We start from the raw sequence: 25,218 nt of genomic DNA on the forward strand, positions 1-25,218 counted from the left end.
CTCCATCTGTTTTTACGCCCTGTTGAAGCACCAATCACACTAAAATTTGCCAATTATAGACCTAGTTATCTTCCCCTCTTTTAAAAATAGGATCTCTAAGACTTAAGCATTATATTTTGTCTTTGAATCTTCAGCACCTAACCTAGTGCCTGACTCCTAGCAGGATGTTAATAGATGAGGAATAAATGGATAATTTCAATTTATAAATATGCAATAAGAGCTTAACAAAATGTACTAAACTGGGGAAATAAGCATGAATTAGCACTCAGAGGAACTTACAGTCTAGTGATACTTATAAATCAAGTGACTTACACACAAAAAATACAACAGAAATTGATGGATATATTGTCACTGGTGTGACTTCATAAAGTAAATTAGAGTAAATGTGCTATTGTCATTATCTGTTATTGTAAATATCCAGATTTGCATAACAGATAAGTAAGGAGGTAGTTATTTGCTTTTCACAAAGATTACTATTTTGTTAGTGGATTTCCATAGGATTGCTTGAAGTTATCAGAGTCTATAAAATAAAGCAATTCATAGCAAGTTTCTTACATATAGATTGTATAAGGTTAGGTATACCACACCTCATCTTCCCGCAGCCTCCCTCTTTTATTTTATCACCCATAGGACATTCAAGAGTGATGCTCAAATAACTTCTTAACAGGCTCCAGAAGTAAAAATAAAGTCAGGTCAAAATCAAAGGACATAAGGCAGGAGGTCAATGGAAAATTACTTTCCAGGATTTAAGAACTGGCATGCTGAAAATGTGAAGCCAACATCCATCTAATGTTGAAGCTGTTCCTTTACACAGGTTCCAGAGGTGTGTACTATCTGAATTACATAAAATTCCAAGCATATTTCATATATATATATGTATTTCTTTATAAGTTGGAAGAAAATGTTAGCTATAAAATTATATGGAGAAGTTCAGAGAGACAGAACTAATGGGAGAGGGAGGGGGGAAGCAAAAATGCAGGAGAAGAAAGAAATATTAATGGAATAAGTCTAATGGCAAGATGAGAAAACAGAATCGAGGCTCAAGGATATAGGCGAAGAAATTATCTCGAAAAGGGGAAAGGACATTTCGTCATACAAAACCAAAGTGAAGGTATTGGTATGGAAACTGATAAGAATAAATTTACAATCATTTAGCCTCGTTTGATTATGAGTAAATTGAAATGCCCTATGTTCACTTGCTATTTTTTGGAGGCAGTTTAAAGGATGTTAGAGGCAGACTCAACCTTTTCACTTTTCTTTTTCTGAGATACAGTCAGGTTGATTAATTTCTTCCATAAAAGCAAGTCAAATGCTATTTCTTTGACAGCTCCCACTTGTTTTCTCATTGTTACACAATCTGAAGAGGTGGATTGTATCTTTGTTGATGTCAGTCAGTAGAGATTAAAGTTTGGTGGAAGTCTTGAGCTCTGTTAGGTTCTGCCCTCAAAACTCAGCCTTGTGACTTAAATTTACCTTGTTCAGGTTTCCAAAGGAATGACTCATAGCCAGAAAAAGCATACTCTTTCCTTGTCCAATTTTCCAAGGACAGAGTTTGGGGATGCGTCCACGGGATGCTTAATACCCCTATTCTGTTCGTCAGCCTTAATTATCCATCTGGTTCCTCAGACAATTTATTAGACTCTGACAAATCTGAACAGATGGGCTGTAGCAATTGAAATGCGGATAGGTAAAGGAGAGATTAAACAATGGCAAAAACAGAACCTAAACACATAATTTTATTTAATTCTTACACCTCTGAGAAGTGGGCATTATATTATTATTGCTAGAATCCGCTGTGATCAGGTTGATGATGGGGGATGGGGGAGGCATGTGTTTTGCATGCACTGGCTCACATGCAGGGAATAGAGCATGTTAGAGGAGAGTGTATTTATATTAGAAGAGGACATAGTTGTACATATTAAAGGAATACAAGAGGTATAAAAGTAAAAGAGTCATATTTAGCAATTTAGCATGCAAAATATGGTACTTTGGACTCATCAACCAGAGAATAAAAAGGTAATTTCTGATTCCCCATTCAGAGGATTGAACAATCAGGGCCCATATTCTGGATTTCTGAGTGTTCATGCTCCAGAGGAATATTGTCTTACTCTGTTCAGATTGCTATGAAAAATACCATGAAGTGAGTAGCTTATGAACAGCAGAAAATTATTTCTCACAGTTCTAGAGGCTGGGAAGTCCAAATTCAAGGCACTAGCAGATTTGGTGTCTGGTGGGGTCCCACTTTCTGGGTCATAAATGGTGCCTTCTCACTGTGTCCTCACATGGTAGGAAGAATGAGCTGGCCCTCTGAGTTCTCTTTTATAAGGGCACAAATTTCATTCATGAGGGCAGAGCCTCTAAAGGTGTCATCTAATACCATCACACTTTGGTGATTACATTTTAACATATGAATTTTGGTGGGACACAAGCATTCAGACCACAGAAAATATTAAAAGTCTTTTTGCATTTCAGAGCTCAAAGTTGCCAGATACAGTGACACCAAGTAAAGAAAATCTTGCTGTATAGTTTTTATTGGTAAGGTCCAGGCCAAGGGTTGCAAACTCTGATGACCACAGTAGCCAACCAGTTACCATAAAACAATGAAGAGAGCTAGGTGTAACCAGTCGGGAGTGGTGAGGACTGTGGGAAACTGTTGAGTGTGTGCCCTAACTAAAGTGCTACTCAGTTACTGCCCACTCTTAACATGCAGGAATGTGGACTCAATTCTTCAGACTTTTTGGCTTATTAAGAGAAGTCACAAAAAATTCTAAATGTATAATCTTCTAGTTTTTGATGTTGGCATAAATATTATAAACTACTTTGTGATTCAAACCGACATGTCGACATTTAAGGGACTGATTGATTCTATGACTCCTGGTTTGGGCCCTTCAAGTAGGTAAACCTGGATTATCTGAGAAAGGAAGGAAATGGTTATAATGAAATGAAAAGAGAAGGGGAGGACAACAGAAAGAAGAATTGATAATGGGACTTCCTAAGACTGGGAAGTGTGCGGAGTGAGAATCTCTGCAAGTAGCTGAGATCCCTGTCCTGTTCCTCTCTAAGGGAGCCTGTAGAGATTTGGGGACCAACCCCTATTGGGGTGGAAATGTCAGTAAAACTTGCCAAGACAGAGACTGCCTTGGTAAGACTAGAGCTACTACAGGGAAGCAGGCAACCTTCTTCATACTGACTCTAGGGACATGAACAAGACACATTGATTTCAACCCATGGTCCTGGATTGGAAATTATTTTCCCTAGTTTCTCTTGAAGTGTTGAAGCCCCCAGGTTAAGAAGCAACCTAAGAGAAGGAAAAGTGGCCACAAAATGACTGACCCACATTTCTCGAGAACTTTGGATAATGGTAGGGCTTGAAGAGGATGTACTATGACTAAAGAAAAGAAAGAAGTGTGGCATTCTTTACACTTCAACTTTAGAGAGTAGACAGCAAAGGGTTGTGACAACCTCTGGGCAGTTCAGCTCCACAGAACTCATGTCTGAGCCCTTTAGAGAAAGAGGTGATGGCAAAAGTTGAAGGAGTGATTTCTTCTGGAGTCCATGAGATGTGTAGCCACACTACAATGTCCAGGGTAATAACAGTTAGGTGGAAAGGTATTTGCCGTGGTCTGAATGTTTGCATGCCTCTGAATTCCTATGTCAAAATCCTACCTCCCAAGGTGGTGCCATTAGGAGGGTGGGCCTTTGGGAGTTAGGTATGAAATGGGGCTGCAGACCTTTTGAATGGGTGGAGTGCTTTTATAAAACAGACCCCGGAGAGCTAGCTAGCCCTTCCTTATTTGATGACACAGTAAAAACGGTACCATTTATGAACCAGAAAGCAGAACCTCACCAGACGCTGAATCTGCCCGTGCCTTGATCTTGGACTTTCTACCCTCCAGAAGTGTAAGAAAAAAAATAAAATAGTTCGGTTGTTTATAAGCCACCCCATTCATATGACATTTTTTTTTTTTTTTTATAGCAGCCCAAGCAAACTGAGATAGCATTCTTCTCAATCCCAATTAAAATGCCCTTGAGGCGCTGATGCCTCGACTACCTGACTCTATGGAATAATATGCTGGTAGCTTGATCCTCTGGATATGCAGGCAGTTTGAGAGGAAGCTTTTTGAAATGTTAGGAGTGAGAATCTTTGGAATGGACATCACAGTTTGATAGCCATGAATGTGAGGAGCTTCAGGAGGTAGGAATGACAGAGCAGGATACCATTTACTATGCTGTAGCTAACAGACATGTTATTGATCTTATTTGATACCATCTAGGAACTTCCTAAAATAACTGGATGAGATTTTGAGAAGTTTTTGTAAGAAAATGGACAAAGTCAATGAAATTTTAGTGTTCATGCAGACCAATTGTACTCACACCCTAGTGACAACTGAGGCCACTTTAGTTATATGAATCACACACATTAAAATTAAGAGCCTTGCCTGTGGTCTCCCCAATCTTTTGTAATGAAAGTGAAATTTAAATTCTAGACTTAACTTCAAATTTACCACCCACTTTATTACATAATCACTGCCTTTCACCAAGCTTATTGATTTTTCTTTTTTCTTTTCTTTTTTTTTTGAGACGGAGTCTCACTCTGTCGCCCAGGCTGGAGTGCAGTGGCCGGGTCTCAGCTCAATGCAAGCTCCACCTCCCGGGTTTACGCCATTCTCCTGCCTCAGCTTCCCAAGTAGCTGGGACGACAGGCGCCCACCACCTCACCCAGCTAGATTTTTGTATTTTTTAGTAGAGACGGGGTTTCACCGTGTTAGCCAGGATGGTCTCGATCTCCTGACCTCGTGATCCGCCCGTCTCGGCCTCCAAAAGTGCTGGGATTACAGGCTTGAGCCACCGCGCCCAGCCGATTTTTCTTTAATCTAAAATAAAATGCTTCTCAGGGAATGTCTTACAAGGAGAGAGATGATCACAAATACTTTGAGATTACTTAAACGCCCATTGGTTGTACCTATTTTAATGTAAGTTGGTACAGTTTGTTTTTAAATTTTTTACCTTTAAGCTTTTTTTTTTACTTGAAGTTTATACAGTTTGAACACTTTAAACAAAATGCTTTATTTACAATTTAAGAAAAAATAAAACAGAAACTAAATGGAGTGTCAGAATACAAAGGCCCTGTTTCCCCCCAAACATCACAATAAACATGAATTGTCACATAAAAATAAATAAGGTGGAGAGTAGAAAATATGAATTCTCAAATATTTCAAATGGTGAGCAGTCATGATGAGTATGCAAACCCAAGCTCACCTTTTGCAAGAAAAGAGAGTTTCTCTCTCTCAGGCTACCTGGTTGTGGCTGGGACGCTGACACTCTTTTAGGTAGCAAATTCCTTCCCTTCAAGTTAATAATGCCTAATATTTCCTTGAGTTTACTCAGTACTCTCCATTCTCCAATATCCCTGCCTTCCAATAGCCCTGAACAAAAACTTATGTTATTGTTAATGTTCTGCTGGCCACTTACATGTTTTCTTCCTCTCATTCTTCCTAGATCACTGACCTTGGTCATCCATCAATTCAGATCATTAGAGCATAAAACTTCTTGTCACCTAGAACTGGCTAAATACTTGTTTCGTACCACTAGCACTTTGCACTTGGCTAAACACTCAGTAGGTGCTTTGGATTCATTGCTATACTCCTTAGATTTGTGACGTAAATCAGCATCCTACAAGAGAAAACTATTTAGAAGAAATCTGGTAATAATCTATACACTGGGAAGTTATGCAAAGGAAATAGCTTCCTGTGTTTCAGGTGTTGCTGTTATCAAGGTATGTTGCTTCTATATACATTCACAAACTATAATCAGTCTCATATTGTATATAGTAGATTAGAAGCACCATTTGTATGCAGCCTCAGTCTACTGCTCCTAATTACTGAGAACTGCTATTATTCAGCCTGATAAATTACTAAACATTATGTCTCCTATGAAAACATTCCATGACAATGCAGATGCCTGAATAATTAAATTGCCTTACTCTGGGTTGAATGTAGATAATCAACATAAGATATTTTGGAAAATGTAAACAACAGGAAGAATACAAGGAATAATCTTTCAGAAGACTTAATTTCTCTTGACCTAAGTCTCTGTAACCAGTAAAGTATAATGACCAGCACATAGCAGGCACTAAGTAATGTTTGTTGAATGAATGAATGCTTGGTGAATAAATGAGTGAATTCAACAATGGTTGCTCTGCTTAATTCCAGGGTTGTTATAAGGATAAACTGAAATAAGAGTTGCGTGTATATTGGAGAAATAAATTTATCATCAGACAGTCTTGGTTTTGGATCCTGCCTCTGGCATTTATAAACCACACCATTTTGAGCAAATCACTTAACCTTTGCATAGAACCTCATGCATGATTGGTTCCCAATAAGTGAGCACTATCACTTGTGGAAAGGGTTGTGTGTAATGCAAGGTTTTCTTTCTCATATTTGTCATTTGGTACCTTTTTAACCTGATAAATGTTTCCTTGTGGTTCTATTAATCTATACTTCATACTTTCTTAGTCAAGTGACAGGGAAGTCGTGTATTTTATGCTATGAGTATTTGCTACCCCTGAGGACAAGAGCAAAATATTTTAAAAATTCATAAGATAATAACTAGTATATGCAAACCACTGGAGATCTGGTATCATATGCTGGCTATTGGGGTTTGGTAAATAATTCTTCACAAAGCTCATTTTGATCAGGGAGCTGCCAGTCATCTTCACAGCTCATGTTTAATAAGCTAAGTTTTGTGATTTAGCACCAGGCATTTAAGATAGGGCCAGCTATATGGTTCTGCATAGTTGCATACTCAAAAATATCCAATATCCATTATCAACTGTTGTTAAGTACAGTGTCATTCACATGAACTTATTTGTCATGTTTGGTAGTTTTTAAGACAGGGATACTTTTCTTTTTTTTAACCTATCCCATACATTTATTTATTTCTAAGCACAAAGGGCACTTAGAAGAAAATGAAGCAGCTGGTACACACTTATGGAGATAAACACTATCTTTTTCTGTCCCTCTCTAATGTCTCATCAATTCTTCAATTCTAATTAAGTTCTTATAAATCTCAATGGACATTCATTCTTTCTGCTTATTATTACAGTTATCTGGAGACATCAGTAAATAGGCTGCATTATAAATAATGTTTCCCATGTATCTTAGCTGGTTTTGTGTTGCTATAACAGACTAACACAGGCTAAGTAATTAATAATTTATTTCTCACAGTTCAGGAGACTGAGAAGTTCAACCTCAAAATGCTAGGATTTTATTGGGTTTTCTTGCTGTGTCATCCCTTGGCGGAGGTAGAAGGGAAGATAGTGCAAGAGAGCATGGGAAAGTTCAACTTATTTTTATAATAAACTCACTCTTGAGATAATTAACCCATTCCCATCACAACAACAATAATCTATTCACGAAGGCAGAGCCCTCACGACCTAATCACCTGTTATTAGGAACATTGGAGATTAAGTTTCCAACATATGCACATTGGAGAACACTTTCAAATTTTAGCTCCTTATATCTAAAGTGAAGCCCTTTAGGGGCCAGTTTTTAGAGGGAAAAAGGTGATTAAGCCCGTGAATGTGAATTTCCATATCCCATGGCATTGGAAATTCTCTTACTGAGCATCATTTTCATAGGGATAGTTGTAACGTGTCTAGTTGTTTCTCCCTATACTGAAATAATCTAACAAAATCTCAAACAATTCAAATGCTGTAATTTTAGAATAACTAATTCTCCTTTAGTTTTTTCTGACGACTCTCTTAAGGTAAGACTGCGAATTACCACTTTTTGCTTCCACTAGGTGATTTGCCTCTAGTCTTAACCACTTTTTCATTTCTATTTTACTACTTCTTGTTTCTCTTTTCCTCCCTCCCTTCTCCCACCCACAACATTTTCTTCTTTTTTTTCAACAAATTTCAGTGCCTACAGTGGCCATGGGCAGTGTGCAGTGCTGATGGTATAGTAATGCACTAGGCAATATTTCTCCCTCATGGTGCTCATAATCTTGGGGGGAGCAGACTCATAATAGAGAATTAACATCTGATGTTTTAATTTATTCTGGAGGCAGCCTAGTGGGGTAGCAGGATTGTAATAATCAGAATACCACAAATTAGTTAATTTTAGAAGTGCACATGAATTTATAAAGCATCATATGTAAGACAATGTATTTGAGTAACATGTCAAATAGGAATAGAGAGGTTTAAGTAAAGAAGTAAAATTATTTTCAGATTAAAATGTATCACCTTTAGCAAATAGATGTTGTGAGAGCTACTTTGTCTGTTTCATCTGTTTTGTTTTGCTAATTTCGAGTGTGCTAGGTTCTGTGGTTGAGCAATCATGCTGTGATGTTATACTATTTGTTTGCAAAGGAGTTGTAGCCCACTCCTTACTTTTCTTTCCCATTACCTAATGGAAATTAAGAGTGATGCCATTAGCGAGGACACCTGCCCCAGGGAATGGTGTGTTTTGCCGATACAAAGCCTTGAAACCGTGTCTTTTGTCACTTATCTAGGACAAAAAATATAGAGTCACTGAGAATTCTGATAATTCCTTACGGGTCCTAGAAAGTGTAATAAATAAAATATAAATTTCATTTCCTCTCAGTATTTTTCATTTTAGATGTAGTCTGAAAGGTTATTTTAATTTTACATTTCTGTTTCTATATAGCTTTACATTTTGAAAGTACAGTTATATTTGGCTTTTTTAAGGAAAACCAGTATTGGACATCATCCTGATATGAAATCATTTAATTATGATGTTCGGTTTCAATGCCTTAGGTTTCTTCTTCTAAATTGTGTTGAAATAGCTGTCTTTAGAAATCCTCTGCTCCTGCAGAGAAATCTCTGGCTTCTTGTTGTTAGACTCAGTCCTTATTCCTGAGATTCCAGTATCCCCAAAAGGAGATGAGTAAATGGAGACATAGAATAATTGTATACTTTTTTAATGTTCTACTTTCTCCTTTTTTTAGTTTTAATCTGTTATTTTCTGACTTAACAGTTTGCTCTTCAGTCATCTTATATTCTAATATTTAAGGTGATATATTCCTTTACTACTTTAACCTCATTTCCGAAGTATTGATCTTCAGTGTTATCATTGTCATTTAATTATAAAAGTTAATTTTCATTAGAATTTCTTTGATATAAAAGTTTTTCAAAGAAGTGTTCTAAAATTTGTGTTTGGATTTTTTTTTTTATTTTCAATTGTATTGCATTTTGTTCAGACAACATTATTTCATGACATGCCTTCTTATTTCTTGAAATTTTGTTTTGTGGCCAAGTATGGACTTTAAAAAGTTCCATGTATGCATAGAATGAATATGTATCTTCTATTTGGGGTACAAAGTTTCACATACATTAATTGTGTTCAAATGAATTTTATAACCTTACTATTATCAAGACCTTTAAATTTATCAAGCATGGCCTTAATTAGGTGATATTAATCATTTAATCATTAATTGATCATTAATCAACCTTTTTGCTGTGAAATTTTGCTGATCAATGTGAAAGAAACATTGAAGGTAATAATGAAGGGGCCATAGTAGTATCACCCTGGTCCTAGGACCGGGTCTCAGCTCCTTTTCTGACTCTCTCAGTAACGTGAGGCTCCTCTGAAGTTTACCTCTAAAATGGAAACGATGACATATGCTCTAGCTTTTTTACATAATTGTGAGAGGAAAGATGCACTACATAAACCAACTGCTATGAGGATTGCAGAACTTCCAAAGCAAGGATGGTTGAGTAATTTCCTTTGTTACTTTACATGCTTTAATTATGGAAAACATATAACAAAATTATAGGCAGACTTTTCCTTAGGAAGTTTTTTATATGATGTTTTCCACTTTGTTTAATGAGGAGTTGTACAATTAGCAACAATCAAAATAATATAAGCAATATTAAGATCAGCTATTCCCATGAGGGACTAGTGATAAGACATAATTTTGTTGTAACGCAAGTGGCAATGACAATTCATTATATGTAAATTGTGGGATGTTTTACGTTCTATAAAGTTCATGATATTTTATCTTATTTTAAAAAAAATAAATTTAGAAAATAAGAAATAGGGTTTCACCATGTTGCTCAGGCTGCTCTTGAACTCCAGGTTCAAGCGTTCCTCCCACCTTATCCTCCTGAAGTGCTGTGATTACAGGCGTGAGCCACCATATCTGATCAAGTCCATGATATTTTAAATTCTAAAAGGGAATTCCAAAATACCTTCTTTCACAACCTACCTATGTACCGTGGTTTTATTTTCAGCACCTGAAGGTAGTTTTACCTTTGCAATATCATATTAGGTGAGACAACAAATAAAAAAGTACACCAGAAAGTCATGAACTACTTTCAGGCAAGTTGAAATATGGTAACTTTATTTTTATTAAATTAACATACAAATGTAAAAATGTTTATTAAATTTTACAGAAATTACTGTAAAATGTAAAATTAAATCATGTCTTCACCAAAGAATTATGATGACCATCTTCTTTACCTACTAGCCATACCCATTCTGTTTTCTTTTTCTCTTTACACATCTAATATCTGCATTCTCAGTTGTAGCGGGTAGAGCTGAGTGCTGCCAAAATATGTTGATGTCTTAACCCCTGGTACCTGTGAATGTGACTACTAGGAAGTAGTATCATTTAAATGTAATAAAACTAAATTGAGGTCATACCTAATACAATGACTTATAACCTTATAATAAGAGAAAAATTTGAACACAGACAGAAACAGGAACTGAAAAAGTCTGTATGAAAACTGAAGCAGGGTTATGCTGCCACAAGTCAAAGGATGCAGAGGATTGCCGGCTACCACCAGAAACCAGATAAGGCAAGGACAGATTTTTTAAAAAGAAATTTTAATTGTCAAATAAAAATTGTATATATTCAAGATGTACAACATGACAATTTGATATATATGAAATGATGACACAATCAAACCATTTGTGTGTGTGTGTGTATGCATGTGTGTTGTAAGGACACTTAAGATCTACTTTCTTAGCAAATTTCAAGTAAACAGTACAGTATTGTTAACTATAGTCCTTATGCTGTACACTAGGCCCAGAACTTATTTATCTTATAGCTGAAAGTTGTACCCTTTACCCAACATCTCTCCATTTCCCCCACACTCCAGCCCCTGGCAACCACCACTCTACTCTCTATTTCCACGAGTTCAATTTTTTTAGAATTCAAATTTAAGTGAGATAATATAGTATTTGCCTCTCCAAATTTGGTTTATTTCATTTAGCATAACTAGGGAAGGATGGATTCACAAATTAGGAAGGGATAGATCCTTCCTTAGAGTCCTTGGTGGGAGCATGAGCCTGCTGACCTCTTGATTTCAGATTTGTAGCCTTCAGTACTGAGAGAATACATTTCTATTGTTTGAAGCTACAGGGTTTGTGGTAATTTATTATGGCAGCTCTAGCAAACTAATACACCAGAGACCTGCCTTCCACATCTTCTCTTTTTTCAAGGTGTCTTTGGCAATCTATTCCCTTCTTTTGAATTCTTCTTCTTAGACCACAATTGAATAACTTCTAAATCATGATCTATCTATCTATTGAGTTCCGGCTCTGTATTTCTTACTCTATTCTCAACATCATCACCAAGGTTTCCTACGGGAGCATCACATCCGGCATATGAAGTCCGTCATCTTCCTGCTAAACTTGAGTTACCCCTTTCTGATTGTGGTCCCACCATCCTTCCAGTTTCCCAGACTCAAAGCAAAAGGGCCATCCTTGGCTTCTCTGCCGTCTCTTGCCCATCCTGTCCACCACTATCCCACAGACGAGGTTGGTTTTCAGGTCCCTGTGGACCATAACACACATAACACTCTTTTTAAATACCATCTTTACTGGGATAGCCCAACAGCCCTCTGATGGATTCATTTCTGTTCGTCTCTTGAACATATTATTCACTTTATGCATTCCTTAAAAATTATGCTGTGCAAAGCTCTGGTTGTGTTATTCCATTGCTTAAATGACTTAAACATTTCATCACTATCTTCCAAATAAAATCAGACTGATGTGAATGTCCTCCCTCCTCAGAACCCACTTCTTTTTATCCTATTTTCTTCTAATACCCCTTAGGTACATTATTTATCTAAATCAATGTTGTTTTCTTTTTTTTTTTTTTTTTTTTTTTTTTTGAGACGGAGTCTCGCTCTGTTGCCCAGGCTGGAGTGCAGTGGCCAGATCTCAGCTCACTGCAAGCTCCGCCTCCCGGGTTTACGCCATTCTCCTGCCTCAGCCTCCCGAGTAGCTGGGACTACAGGCGCCCGCCACCTCGCCCAGCTAGTTTTTTGTATTTTTTTTTAGTAGAGACGGGGTTTCACCGTATTAGCCAGGATGGTCTCGATCTCCTGACCTCGTGATCCGCCCGTCTCGGCCTCCCAAAGTGATGTTGTTTTCTTTACTTAAGTTTTTTTTACCTCAATGCTTTTTTTGTAGCTGTTGATCTTATATCTTTCTACCTGTATTGTTTTTTCCTTTATTATCCAGAAGTTAAACTCTGGCTGCTTATTCAAGTTTGAAGATCACCTCCTCTGGTTCTTTTTTTCTTTTTTTGAGAAGGAGTCTCACTCTGTCACCCAGGCTGGAGTGCAGTGGCTCTCTGCAAGCTCTGGCTCCCGGGTTCACGCCGTTCTCCTGTCTCAGCCTCCTGAGTAGTTGGGACTACACCTGGCTAATTTTTTGTATTTTTAGTAGAGACGGGGTTTCACCGTGTTAACCAGGATAGTCTCAATCTCCTGATCTCTGACCTTGTGATCCGCCCGCCTCGGCCTCCCAGACTGCTGGGATTATAGGCGTGAGCTACTGTGCCTGGCCTTCTCTGGTTCTTAATCAATGTTATTCCTATCTGAAGTCTTATGTACACTTTTTTTTTTTTTGGAAGAGACAGGTTCTATGTATGTTCTGTCACCTGGGCTGGAGTGCAGTGGCATGTTCATAGTTCTCTGTAGTGTTGAACTCCTGGGCTTGAGCAGTCCTCCCACCTGTACCTAACCTAAGTACTCTTGTGTACTCTTTCAGATTACAAGCTCATTGAAGGGAAAGACATGATTTATCTAACATTGCACCTAACTTAGTGCCTTGGACACAGCAGACACTCAATAAAAATCTTTGAATGAATGAGCGCCTATTTCAAATGAAAGCATAATCATTTAAAATGCTCATGGCTTAACTCTGATTACCTTCTTTCCTCTCTACTGACTCTAAACATTTTTTAAAATCTGTGTATTTTTGGCAGCATTACCCCCTCACATCCTCCAGATCATATTATCTCCTTGTCCCCAATTATCACGATAGAATAAATTAAGGAAGGCTCCTCAGTTAAAGGATGCTACTGCTTCTTTTAAGATACCATGCATGCATTATGTTTATTAAGTGTTCTTAGAAAACTTTGTGTTTATGTGAAATTGTTGGACAACATAGAAGTCATGTAAGAGATTTGCTTCCAACGTGTTTTACTAGCTGAATGCAGTAGCTGCATTACTTGTATGCAGAACATTCTTGGAGACTAAATTGTCAACTCTTGTAGGGTGGAGGGGCTGGTGCTATTTGCATAGCTACAGAAGACAGGGAAAGTGTCTGGTATGTTTCAGGTTTGAAAGAGAACTTCTGCAGCTGAGCCAGGCTTCCATCCCACTGTCTTGAGGACATACCACTTGGGAGTAGCTGAGAACAGGGAATGCCAGGTGTTGGCTGGGAGCTACCCAAAAAAAGATGTCCTCACACCTGAATCTTTCCTAAGAACCTCTAGAACTGCTCTGCCTTCTTAAAATCATGTTGATAGTCTCAAAAGTGGTGAAAACTATCTATACACAATTCAGAAACAGAAAGGCCAGATCTCCTGTACTTAATACATTGTGTATTGCTTAATACCAAGAACTAGTAGATTTTTAATGAAATAAATGTTGATCTTATAGTTTATTTTATGTCATTTTTTTTGCTTATCTGACCTTTCTTACTATGAAGAGACACTTTTTATAAAGCTAATGCATATTCATTAAGAGAAATCGCAAACTGAATAAAACGACTTTTTTTTTTTTTTTTTTTTTTTTTTTTTGAGACAGAGTTTTGCTCTTGCTGCCCAGGCTGGAGTGTAATGGCACGTTCTTGGATCACTGCAACCTCCACCTCCCCAGTTCAAGCAATTATTCTGCCTCAACCTCCCAAGTAGCTGGGATTACAGGCACCCACCACCATGCCCAGCTAATTTTTGTATTTTTAAAATAGAGACAGGGTTTCACCATGTTGGCCAGGCTGGTCTTGAACTCCTCACGTCAGGTGATCCACCCACCTCAGCCTCCCAAAGTGCTAGGATTACAGGCGTGACCCACCACTCCCGGTCATAAAATGACATTCTTTATGACGCTTCTTCAAAGATGATGCTTCAAGTGTAGAATGACATTAGAAAGGTCAAAATTAAAAGAATAAAATTACTTTAAAGTGAATCATATTTATAGAGAAAGGCTCACATTTCCAGCGGCAAAGTAGGGGTGACTTAGGATGATTGTATGTTGCACTAATATTCACAGAAAATTTTTTGTTATATATCATGCTTATTTGATTGTCTCAAAGGGGCTTGTAGTTCAGTGGAAGAAAACAAACACTGCACTTTGTGTCCGGAGAGATTCTTCTCCAGGCCACGTGATCAGCTTTCAGTGTAATGTTGTCAAAGCACGTCACCTGCATGGGTGGGCCTAGCTTTCCTCACCTGTGCTTTGAAGCCAGTTGCAAATCTGAAAATCTGGATACAGATTGAAGGGCAATGGCAGCCCATCTCTCCCTGAATGCTCATGATATGCCACAACTTGTGCTAAGCACTTTACATGCATTAGCGCAATCTGTTTTCCCAGCAGCCCTCAGCTTCAAGAGGTGCAGCAACCTGCTCCAGTCCATTCAGCTGGTAAGTGACAGAAATGGAATTTGAATAAGTCTGTCTTACTTACCACTACACTATGCTGCAAGGACAATGAGGGAGGCAGTGGAGTTAGGAGGTTTTTAAAAGAAGTCAGGACTCTTTTTCTCTCCTTTTCTCACTAAAATAAAGCATTTCAGAATATCTGTTATCCATGAAAAAATTGTATTTCTCAAGGAGTTAACGAGAACTAATATGTGCATGAGACTCCATAGCAGGAAAATATACTTGAGTAGGATTCAGGACGCCTCATATCAACTCCTCAATCTTGTATTAGAAACCTTGGGCAAGTCACTTAGCTCCTCCATGCCTCAGTTTCTTCATTTGCAAATTTGAAATAATTCTGTTCTATTGAGCTAAATGTCCACAAAATACACAAAGTATAAAGTAATTAACGAGGTAAATTTTTCCACATAAACTTCCTCAATTACCAACCCACCTTTTCTCTTCCTCGCTGAGGGTGGCAAGGAGGGAATGAAGAATTTGCATCAGTGGTCTTGGCCAGTGGTGTGGATATCTGAGCAATTAACTCTAACTTTAGCTGTGCCTCTGATAGACTGATCTCAATGGGACAGGACACAGAGCAAGACTCCGTCTCAAAAAAAAAAAAAAAAAATGGGACAGGAATCTCTGGAGCTTTGAATTATGGATCATAATAATTTGATGAAATTAGCTGTCTAGGGATAGGATAACCCAATCTTTTGACAGAGAATAATTTGACATTGCTGAATCAGGGCTGGAAATGCCAAAAATGTTGGGAGGTAGAAGGTAGGATGTGATGATATTACTACATAGCAAACATTTATGCAGTTTCTCTATTTCTCTTCCTTCTTGGGAGATAATTTATCCTAAGGTGATATGCAAAATCTCTTCAATGCAAATAATGGTGTTTTTCAAGTGGACTTGGATTATATATAATACATGCATAGTAGAATCATATTCTTCAGCCATGAGAGCCAGAGATAAAGTTAATCTCAGTCAAATGTTGCTCTGAATTAACCAGTGAAAAGTAAGTCTCAGCTCAAATAGGGGAAAGAGGGATATTGCAAAACACACCATTCACACCATTTTCTTCCTTACATTTTATATTTGTTTCCTGGAGCTGCTGTAACAAATTACCACACACTAGATGGTTTAAAACAAGAATCTATTCTCTCATAGTTCTGGAGGCTAGAAATCCTAAATCAAGGTGTTGGGAGAGCCATGCATTCTCCAAACCCTCTAGGGATGGATTCTTTCTCATATCTTCCAGCTCCCGATGGCCTCACGTGTTCCTTGGTTTGTGGCAGCATAACTTTAATCTTTGCCCTGTCTTCACATAGCTGTCTTCTCTGTGTCTGTAGCTTCACATGGAGTTTTACTCTATGTGTCTCTGCTCACATTTCCCTCTTCTTACAAGGACACTAGTCATACTGGATTAGGGCCCACCCTAAGGACCTTAACTTCACTTGACTTTGTCTGCCAAGATCCTATTTCCGAATGAGGTTATATTCACTTGTATTTACAGGTACTTGGGGTTAGAAGTTCAGCATATTTATTTTGATTCAACTTATAACATAGCTTTTTGGAAGTGTTTTGTTTGAGAAGGCATGGGAGAATTTAGGCAAGTTAATAAGGAAAGGACAGACCAAGGAATTTCAAGGTAAAACTATATTTTTCCCAGACAGTCATATACATTTCTTATGTATCCTTTAGCTCCACTCATCTTCTCATAATGCAACAGCAAGAGGGTCTTCAGGCTGGGCACAGTGGCTCACGCTTGTAATCCCAGCACTTTGGGAGGCTGAGGCGGGCAGATCACCTGAGGTCAGGAGTTCAAGACTAGCTGGCCTACATGGCGAAACCCCGTCTCTACTAAAAATACAAAAATTAGCCAGGTGTGGTGGTGGGTGCCTGTAATCCCAGCTACTCAGGAGGCTGAGGCAGGAGAATCGCTTGAACCTGGGAGGCGGAGGTTGCAGTGAGCCAAGATCACACCATTGCACTCCAGCCTGGGCAACACAGCAAGACTCTGTATCCAAAAAAAAAAAAAAGTCTTCTATTCTACAAAAAGTCCAGAGAGAAGATATGTAGAAAACATTCAGAGGTAGACAGTTTTCTATGAACAGATCACCAGAGCAGTCTAGGAAGGGATTAAGAACAGGAAACTTGGAGTTAGGTAGATCTGGAGTTCAGCACTGCCATATGCTAACTGTCTGACTTTGGCCAATGCAACCACTTTTCCAAGCATCAGTTTACTCATCTGTGAAGGGGATGATAACATTATGCACCTCTTGGTGTTTTTATAAGGATTACCTGAGATAAAGCATATAAAATCCTTACAATAGTGCAAAAGTACAAATATTTAAGCACTACATATATTGTGCATGATTATTTCTCTGGATCCTCTTCCGGGATATGGATTTCACCTTCTTAAACAGACCCTATACATGTGTGTTTTGGAATTCATTAAAATAATGACTTAAGTTATAAACAATAATCTTTTGAGCATTTTAAAATATAAACAAGGTTGTTAAAATTCATAGGATCCACTTTGGGAGGCCGAAGGGGACGGATCACCTGAGGTCAGGAGTTTGAGACCAGTCTGGCCAATGTGGTGAAACCCCGTCTCTACTAAAAATACAAAAATTAGTCTGGCATGGGAGGCTAAGGCAGGAGAATCACTTGAATCCGGAGTTTGCCTTGAGCTGAGATCTCACCACTGCGCTCCAGCCTGGGCAACAAGAGTGAGACTCCATCTCAAAAGAAAAAAAATCATAGTATCATAATTTTTATAAGGATATCTCAGTGTTAAATGGGCTATGCTATTAGTTACTGTGAATTCAGAAAGCCAATAAGATAAACAACTTTTAAAGCTATTTTTTTCTTGAGTAATTCTTAAATCAACAGTAAAGCAAACAAAAGTAATTTGACAACAAATATTTCTGTAGCGGTATTATGTCAATTTCTTCTTCCCTATAATTTTGAGAACCAGTGTTACGATTTTCTCAATTTTCACTTTCTTGGGCTGCATTATGTGAATGACAAATACCATTTCATTGCCATCTTTATTCTGTCAAATAAGAAAGACCAGCTTTACAAAATTCCTTTCAAGTAAATGATTTCCAGAGAGAAAAAAATGAGTGAATTCTAAAATTATAAATTACTTTCCTGTATTGAAAAGGCTAATCTAGTCTAAAGCATAAAATACATTCATTCATAATGTTTAAAAATAATACTTATTAGAAAAATACATTCTGACCATATTTTGGTCTAAAGAAAAATTTGTCAGAAGAGAAACATATAATTATAGGTAAATAATTAATAAAGAGAAGTTCTTTGTGTATCTATAAGGGACTACAGAGAGGAATTTTAGGAGACAGAAAAATCTACCAACTCAAATTATCTAATTCTGTTTGAGCACATTAAGAAGTCATTGGTATTCTCTGCATTCTCTGAAGCCAACATTGCTTTGAGCTAAAAAAAAACCAGTCGTCTTTCCCATAGTGATGTGTTCTACCAATTTTCTTCTTGTTGTTTGCTGTCTTTTTATTGCAATGCAGAGATGTTCATAACACAAAGAAAAAGAAAAATTATTTGCTTTTTGGAAAAATCCTTTACTCACTAGTACCCATTGACATGTCAAATATATTGTATCTTGATTAAGTAAAATATACACTATTTTTTTTTTCAACTTTTATTATAGGTTCAAGGGGTGCATGTGCAGGTTTGTTACAAAGATATATTGTGTGATGCTGAGGTTTGGAGTGTGAATGAATCTGTCACCCAGGTAACGAGTACAGTACCCAATAGGTAGTTTTTCAGTCCTGCCCCATTACTTGCTCCCTTTTCTTTTATTCCCCAGTGTCTGTTGTTCTCATTTTTATGTCCATGTACACTTAATGTTTAGCTCTCACTTCAGAGAGTACATGTGATATTTGATTTTCTGTTTCTGTGTGAATTTGCTTAGAATAATGGCCTCCAGCTGCATCCATGTTGCTGAAAGAACATGATTGTCTTCCTTTTTCTGACTGCATAGTAGTCCATGGTGTAAATGTATCTACATTTTCTTTACTGAATCCAGAGTTGATGGCCACCTGGGTTGATTCCATATCTGCTATTGTGAATGGTGCTGTGATGAGCATATGGGTGCATGTGTCCTTTTGTTAGAATGACTTATTTTCCTTAAAAATATAATTTCCTGTCATTTATTTTGATATCTTGGTTTAGGATTATGGAGAGATTTTCCCTACTGAAAACAAACCCACTATTTCTCCTTTGACAAGAAATAAAATTTTAAGTAAGGTCATATTACTTTTACAAAAAGGTACTATTAGGAACAAGTGCAGCCCAAAATGATTTTGTGCATGAGGAGACATTTCATATGTCCCTCTGTGTTCAGAAGTGAGTAGGTTCTTTCTGTACTCGTAAATCTTCCTCTTTATGACTGCTAGCCTGCATAATCCATGAAGGCAGGGAATGTATCTATCATGTTTACTAGCACAGTGCCTCACACAAAGTAGAACCTTTTTTTTTTTTTGAGATGGAGTCTTGCTCTGTCATCAGGCTGGAGTACAGTGGCACGATCTCTGCTCACTGCAACCTCTGACTCCCTGGTTCAAGCAATACCCCTGCCTCAGCCTCCCGAGTAGCTGGGATTACAGGCACACACCACCACACCCAGCTAATTTTTGTATTTTTACTAGAGACAGGATTTCACCATGTTGTCCAGGATGGTCTAAATCTCTTGACCTCGTGATCTGCCCGCCTTGACCTCCCAAAATGCTGGGATTACAAGGCATGAGCCACCACGCCCGGCCACAAAGTAGAATCTTTATACACACACACAGTAAATTACATCTGTTCTTTATTTAGGGAAAGAATACATGAGCACAGTTAGACTGCCTTAAAAGTAATTTTTGCAGGTGATATTATGTTATAAAAACAGTTGTAATAACAGGGTATCACATTTCTTAATTACCTTCAGTTTATCTGACTTTGTAATCCATGTAGATATTGGTAGTCAATGACTCGCACCAGGTAAATTATAGTGAGGACAGGAGCCAGTGTGTGAAGGACTGTTCCTCATTTTGAACGTGAAAACCAAGGAAAAAGTCAGATCACATCCTTGCACATTAGACTCCCAGAGGCTGTAATTGTCACACAGCTGAATAATAGAATATGAACTTCCTATTTCCTCCTAGCTAGTTACTAAAATTAGATAGGGGACATCCATCCCATCTGGAGGACCAGTGTCCTGTGATAAATAGTGATTTCTTGAGCAACTCTATACTATACTCTGCAGATAGAATGAAGAAATACATTTTGGAACATTGACAAAATTCTTTTGTGATGTACAGTTCCCTAAATTTCTATTTCACTAAGTACTTCCTTATTTGGTGAATGCCAGCACAACATCATTATAGCCTAATACTTGCATAGCAAAGTTGTGACTCTCTTGGTGTTTTGATTGGGAAGGCTTAAGTCAGAGTATCTGAGCCTCTTAGGGGGTGATCATCAATTTTCATAGAGATATGATCACATTTTTCCTTTCCTGGCAAAGCTTCTTTCAGAGGTAGGAGTTAAAGAACACAAAGAAAGAACTGGGCTAAATGATTAGCAAATATAATCAATGTGATACATGCACACACACAATCACAATTTTTTTGTAGGTGGTTTTTTTTTTTTTTTTGGTTTGTTTGTTTCTGTTTTAGACACTTCCAGAAATCAAGCATTCAATACAACAACAAACAAATGCTCCAGGCAGTTACCACATTAAAGGTAAAACTACTGCTATTTTCAATAGATAAAATTATATTAGAATGGGCTTTTATTAAATAGAAATTCTAACTTAAAATGAAGCAACATATCTTAAGAATCATCCTACTGGAGAATATCATTTATTTATAGCTCCCTCTAGCTTTCTTACTTAAGCTCTTAAACTGGAAGCTTTTCACAGAGGGAAGAGTTTTTACCTGGGTGAGATGATACTAAACCTTGCCCAAAGACTGTACTGTTTTAAGTCTCTATGTTCTGAGCCTGCCACTTCAACCACGGTACTCAAATCTAATTGGAATTTGAAAACCTGCTGTGAGTTTCTTCATGAGTTTTTTTTTTTTTTTTTCTCTTAAACAGTTGTGAAAGAAAGGCATTGGGATTCTGTCTTCAGATATCTAACATTTTATGAATTTATTTTCCAGGTAGCGGCCTTTTGAATTTTCTTTTCTTTGTCATACAATGCAACTTGTTTTTTAGTTTCTACTGGACAATGGGGTTTGCCAGTTTCCACAGTAGATTATGATTCCTTGATGTTTTGAAGGCTGTTTTCCACATTGGAAAATGGGGGCATTTAAAAAGACTTGAGATTTTTAGATCTCTTAGAGAAATTTCTGTACCTATGGACCATTTTGTGGAAGCTCTGGAAAGGTTACTTGAGGGGTTAATAATGAGTATGATGACAACTTCTCCCCAACTCAACAGAAGAGCATTAGTAATACTAGAAGGACACTCTCTTGGCTCCAAGAATTTAATGTTCAAACTGGAAATTACTAGAAGTCATATAATTTAATGGAAGAAGCTGCTGAAGCTCAGAGAAGTAAAATGACTTCTCAAAGACTCCACTAGTTAGAAAGTGCAGCCAAGACTGAACCCCAAGCATGCTGACCAATTTAATGTGTATTTCAGATAATTTCCATAGATAGCAGGATATGGACTCATCCTTCCATCAAATTGATGAGATTATTTATTGTGCTTAATTTGTAATCTCTCCATGAGCTTTCATCAGTCAACTTTAAGGTAATTCTTTGATACTGATTAGTTAGCAGCTAGATTAAAATGTCCAGAAAAGTACCAATGAGACCGAGGAAGTAAAAGCCCCAGAAAAGTCAAAGGCCCTCTTGTCAAAGTCAGTTACAGTTGAGGAGATGACAAGGTTCATAGGACCTACACCTAGATGTCGAATGCTGCATTTTGAGTTTATGTTTTTTCATTCAATTATATGTTAACAAATTTCTCTCTGATATGGCTATACCAAGATTCACTCTCATGAACCAATCCTTATGTGATCATTGCATGTTAGACATTGCACTAATTATTTTATGCATATCGGCTCATTTGTTTTCACAATCATCTTACACATTGAAGTGCTGGTATGGTTATCCTTGCTTTAAAGATAAGAAGTTGGAGGCACAGAGAGATCAAGTAACTTGTTCGAGGTCATCCAGCTGGAAAGTGGCAAAGCCAGGATTTCAAATCAGTCTGATTCTCACAGGCACACACTTTATTTACTTCTCAGCACCAGCTACTTCACATCCTCCCCAACATTATTATGACTGGAATTTAAATTTTTTGTGAATATGATGTTTGTTAAATTGTATGTCTTTAAATTTTGCACTGTGCTGGTTAATAATGAGGCTGTTTTTTAATATGGTTTTTTTTTTTTTTCTGTGTTTTGGCTTCTCATATTTTTGTACTTGTGAGAGTTTTTTTCTATGTATCCTAAATATTCATTTCTTCTTGGTAGTGGGCATTGTAAATAAATTCTACTAAAATGTGGCTTGTTTGATACATTTGTTTATAGTGATTTTTGTTTTATGTAAGTTTCATGTAGTTGAACTTGTCCATTTTTTTCTCTGAATGTTTTGTGCTTTTTTGGTCTTATTTAAGTAATTTTTCCCTGTTTCAAGGTTCTGAAGATATTCACTCAACTCTTTTTATGAAAAGTTTTAACCTTTTGGCTTTCACACTTAGGAATTTAATATATATAGTATTAAATTTTATTCATGTTGTGAGGTTAAGAATCCAGTTTTTAACCTATGTATAACCAATTATTACAGCAGGATTTATAAAATAGATGATCTTTCCATGCTGATTTGTAACGACTTATATCTTACATACGTATCAGCTCTCCTGTCTATCCTTAGATCAATGATACATTGTCCTCTTATACCTTTATATTACCTCTTGATAGCTATCGGAGTGAGTTCTAACCATGTAACTCTTTAAAATTGTCTTGGTTATTCTTGCCCATTTGCTTTTCCATTTAAATCTCTGAAACTGTTTATAATTTCCAATAAAATCTGCTGATATTTTGATTGGAATTATATTGAACATATAGAAGAATTTGCAGATTGACATTTTTATGTTACTGCATCTTCCAGATTCCTATTTTATCTCTCCATTTATCTAGGTCTTTTAAAAAGTATTCCCAAAGAATAGTCCACATTTCTACATAAAAGTCTAATACACCTTTTATTAGTGTTATTTTTGTTTGCCTCATATTTCTATTGATATTATCATTATATCTTTATAAAGTTATATTTTATAATTACATATGACATGCAAGAATTTAGTTGAGTTTTGTAAATTCATATTATTGCCTAGTATTTTTGCTAAGCTCTTAATACTCTAGTAAGTCTTGGACCCGCAAGTAGTGGCTCATGCCTGTAATTCTAGCACTTTGGGAGGCTGAGGAGAGTGGATAACTTGAGGTCAGGAGTTCAAGACCAGCGTGGCCATCATGGAGAAACCCCATCTCTACTAAAATAAAATACAAAAATTAACTGGGCTTGGTGGTGCATACCTGTAATTCCAGCTACTTTGGAGGCTGAGGCAAGAGAATCACTTGAACCTGGGGGGCGGAGGTTGCAGTGAGCCAAGATTGTGCCACTGCACTCTGGCCTATGTGACACAGCGAGACCCTAACTCAAAAAAAAAAAAAGATAAAACTATAGTGAGTTTTTATAGAGTCTCATAAATTGTGAATAATAGCAATTTAATTTTTGCTTTTCAATTTATTTTTTTTTTTTTGAGACAGGGTCTCACAGTGCTGCCCAGGCTGACCTCGAACTTAGCCTAGGCAACATAGTGAGGCCCACGTTTATATTTTTTTGGTTCTTTGCGTATAATAAACTTTAACATGTACAGGATTTATTATCATTGCCTCACCTCAGACATAAAAATTAAGTCAATAGGAACTGTATAATTTTATTTGCTGTAAGTAAATAATAATCTACTGTATTCCAAAAAATGTGTGTATGCATTCAGTATATTAATATATTGAGATATAAAAATTTAACAACATGTTATCATATTAACAAAATTCCCTTTTAGTCCTAGTTTGTTGCGAATTTTTGCCAAGAATAGTATTGAATTTCCATAAATGCTTTTCTGAGTCTATTGAGATGATCATAGGTTCTCTAGAATGTAATACCAGAATTTTAGTTTCACTTGCTTGTATACTCTCAACATTAATCTTAAAATAATTATATTGTATTTTTGAGGTTTGGATTTTTCAAAAAAACTGTTCCTTAGCTCATTCTATTTTGTACCTCAAAATTTACTTACAGATTCAACATCCTTTTTCTCTAATTATATCTTTTGGAGGATTACTCAGAAACAACTGTTAGTATCACTGTCTCTTAGCTTTTGTTGATTTTAAAATACATTTATTTCTACTCATATAAAAATATGTTATAGTTTTTCTGCTTTTAAATCAGGTTGAAACTACTTTCTCTTAATACTTTTAAAGATATTCCATGATCTTTTGGCTTCTAATATTACTGTTTAGAGAGAAGAATAGTATCTCAATTTATTACTCTTTTTTGGAAGTTTGGTTGTTTTTATAAACTTTGTCAGTGGTGCTGTGCAATGTCAGTCGATGGGTCTAGATATAGATTAGTTCTATTTTTTCTGGTTGTCATTTTTTGTGCTTCATGAATCTGAGTTCATCAAGACCAGAAAACTTATAATTATTTTTACAAAAAGTGCTGCTCTCAAATTTTCTCTGCTCCTGAGATGATCTTTATTCAAATAATAAGACTTTTATGTTTTGAACTCCTGGCTTCAAGCAATCCAACTGCCTTAGCCTCCCAAAGTGCTGGGATTACAGGCATGATCCACCGCGCCGGGCCCTTGGACTTCTATTTCTGTTAACTGTGTCAGTCTAAACCTCTGGCATATTTTCCTCCTCTTTGTGTTTCTATTTTTCCTTTGTTTAGGTATTTTGTCATACATTTTCTATATCACCATTTAGTTATTTTTAAAATATGTCAATTCTTTTTCCATTAAGTGTCTTGTTCAATTTCTTAAATTTTGAGACCTTATTTTATATCTTCAATCAAGAAGCATGCTTGTTTTATAGCTGTATCCAGTGATTCTATTATCTGAGGTATGTAAGAGTATCTATACCTGGTCTATGTGGGGTCAGTTGTCATTTGATCATTTAATTTATAATTTATTTTATTTTCATCTTATCCAAAGAGGCTTTATTTGTGTTAATCCTGTAGGTTAGACTTGAGTCTTATTCCTCAGAGAAGGTTTACA

The sequence above is a fragment of the Rhinopithecus roxellana genome, chromosome 15 (assembly GCF_007565055.1).
Source record: "Rhinopithecus roxellana isolate Shanxi Qingling chromosome 15, ASM756505v1, whole genome shotgun sequence".
In the NCBI taxonomy this organism is placed as follows: domain Eukaryota; kingdom Metazoa; phylum Chordata; class Mammalia; order Primates; family Cercopithecidae; genus Rhinopithecus; species Rhinopithecus roxellana.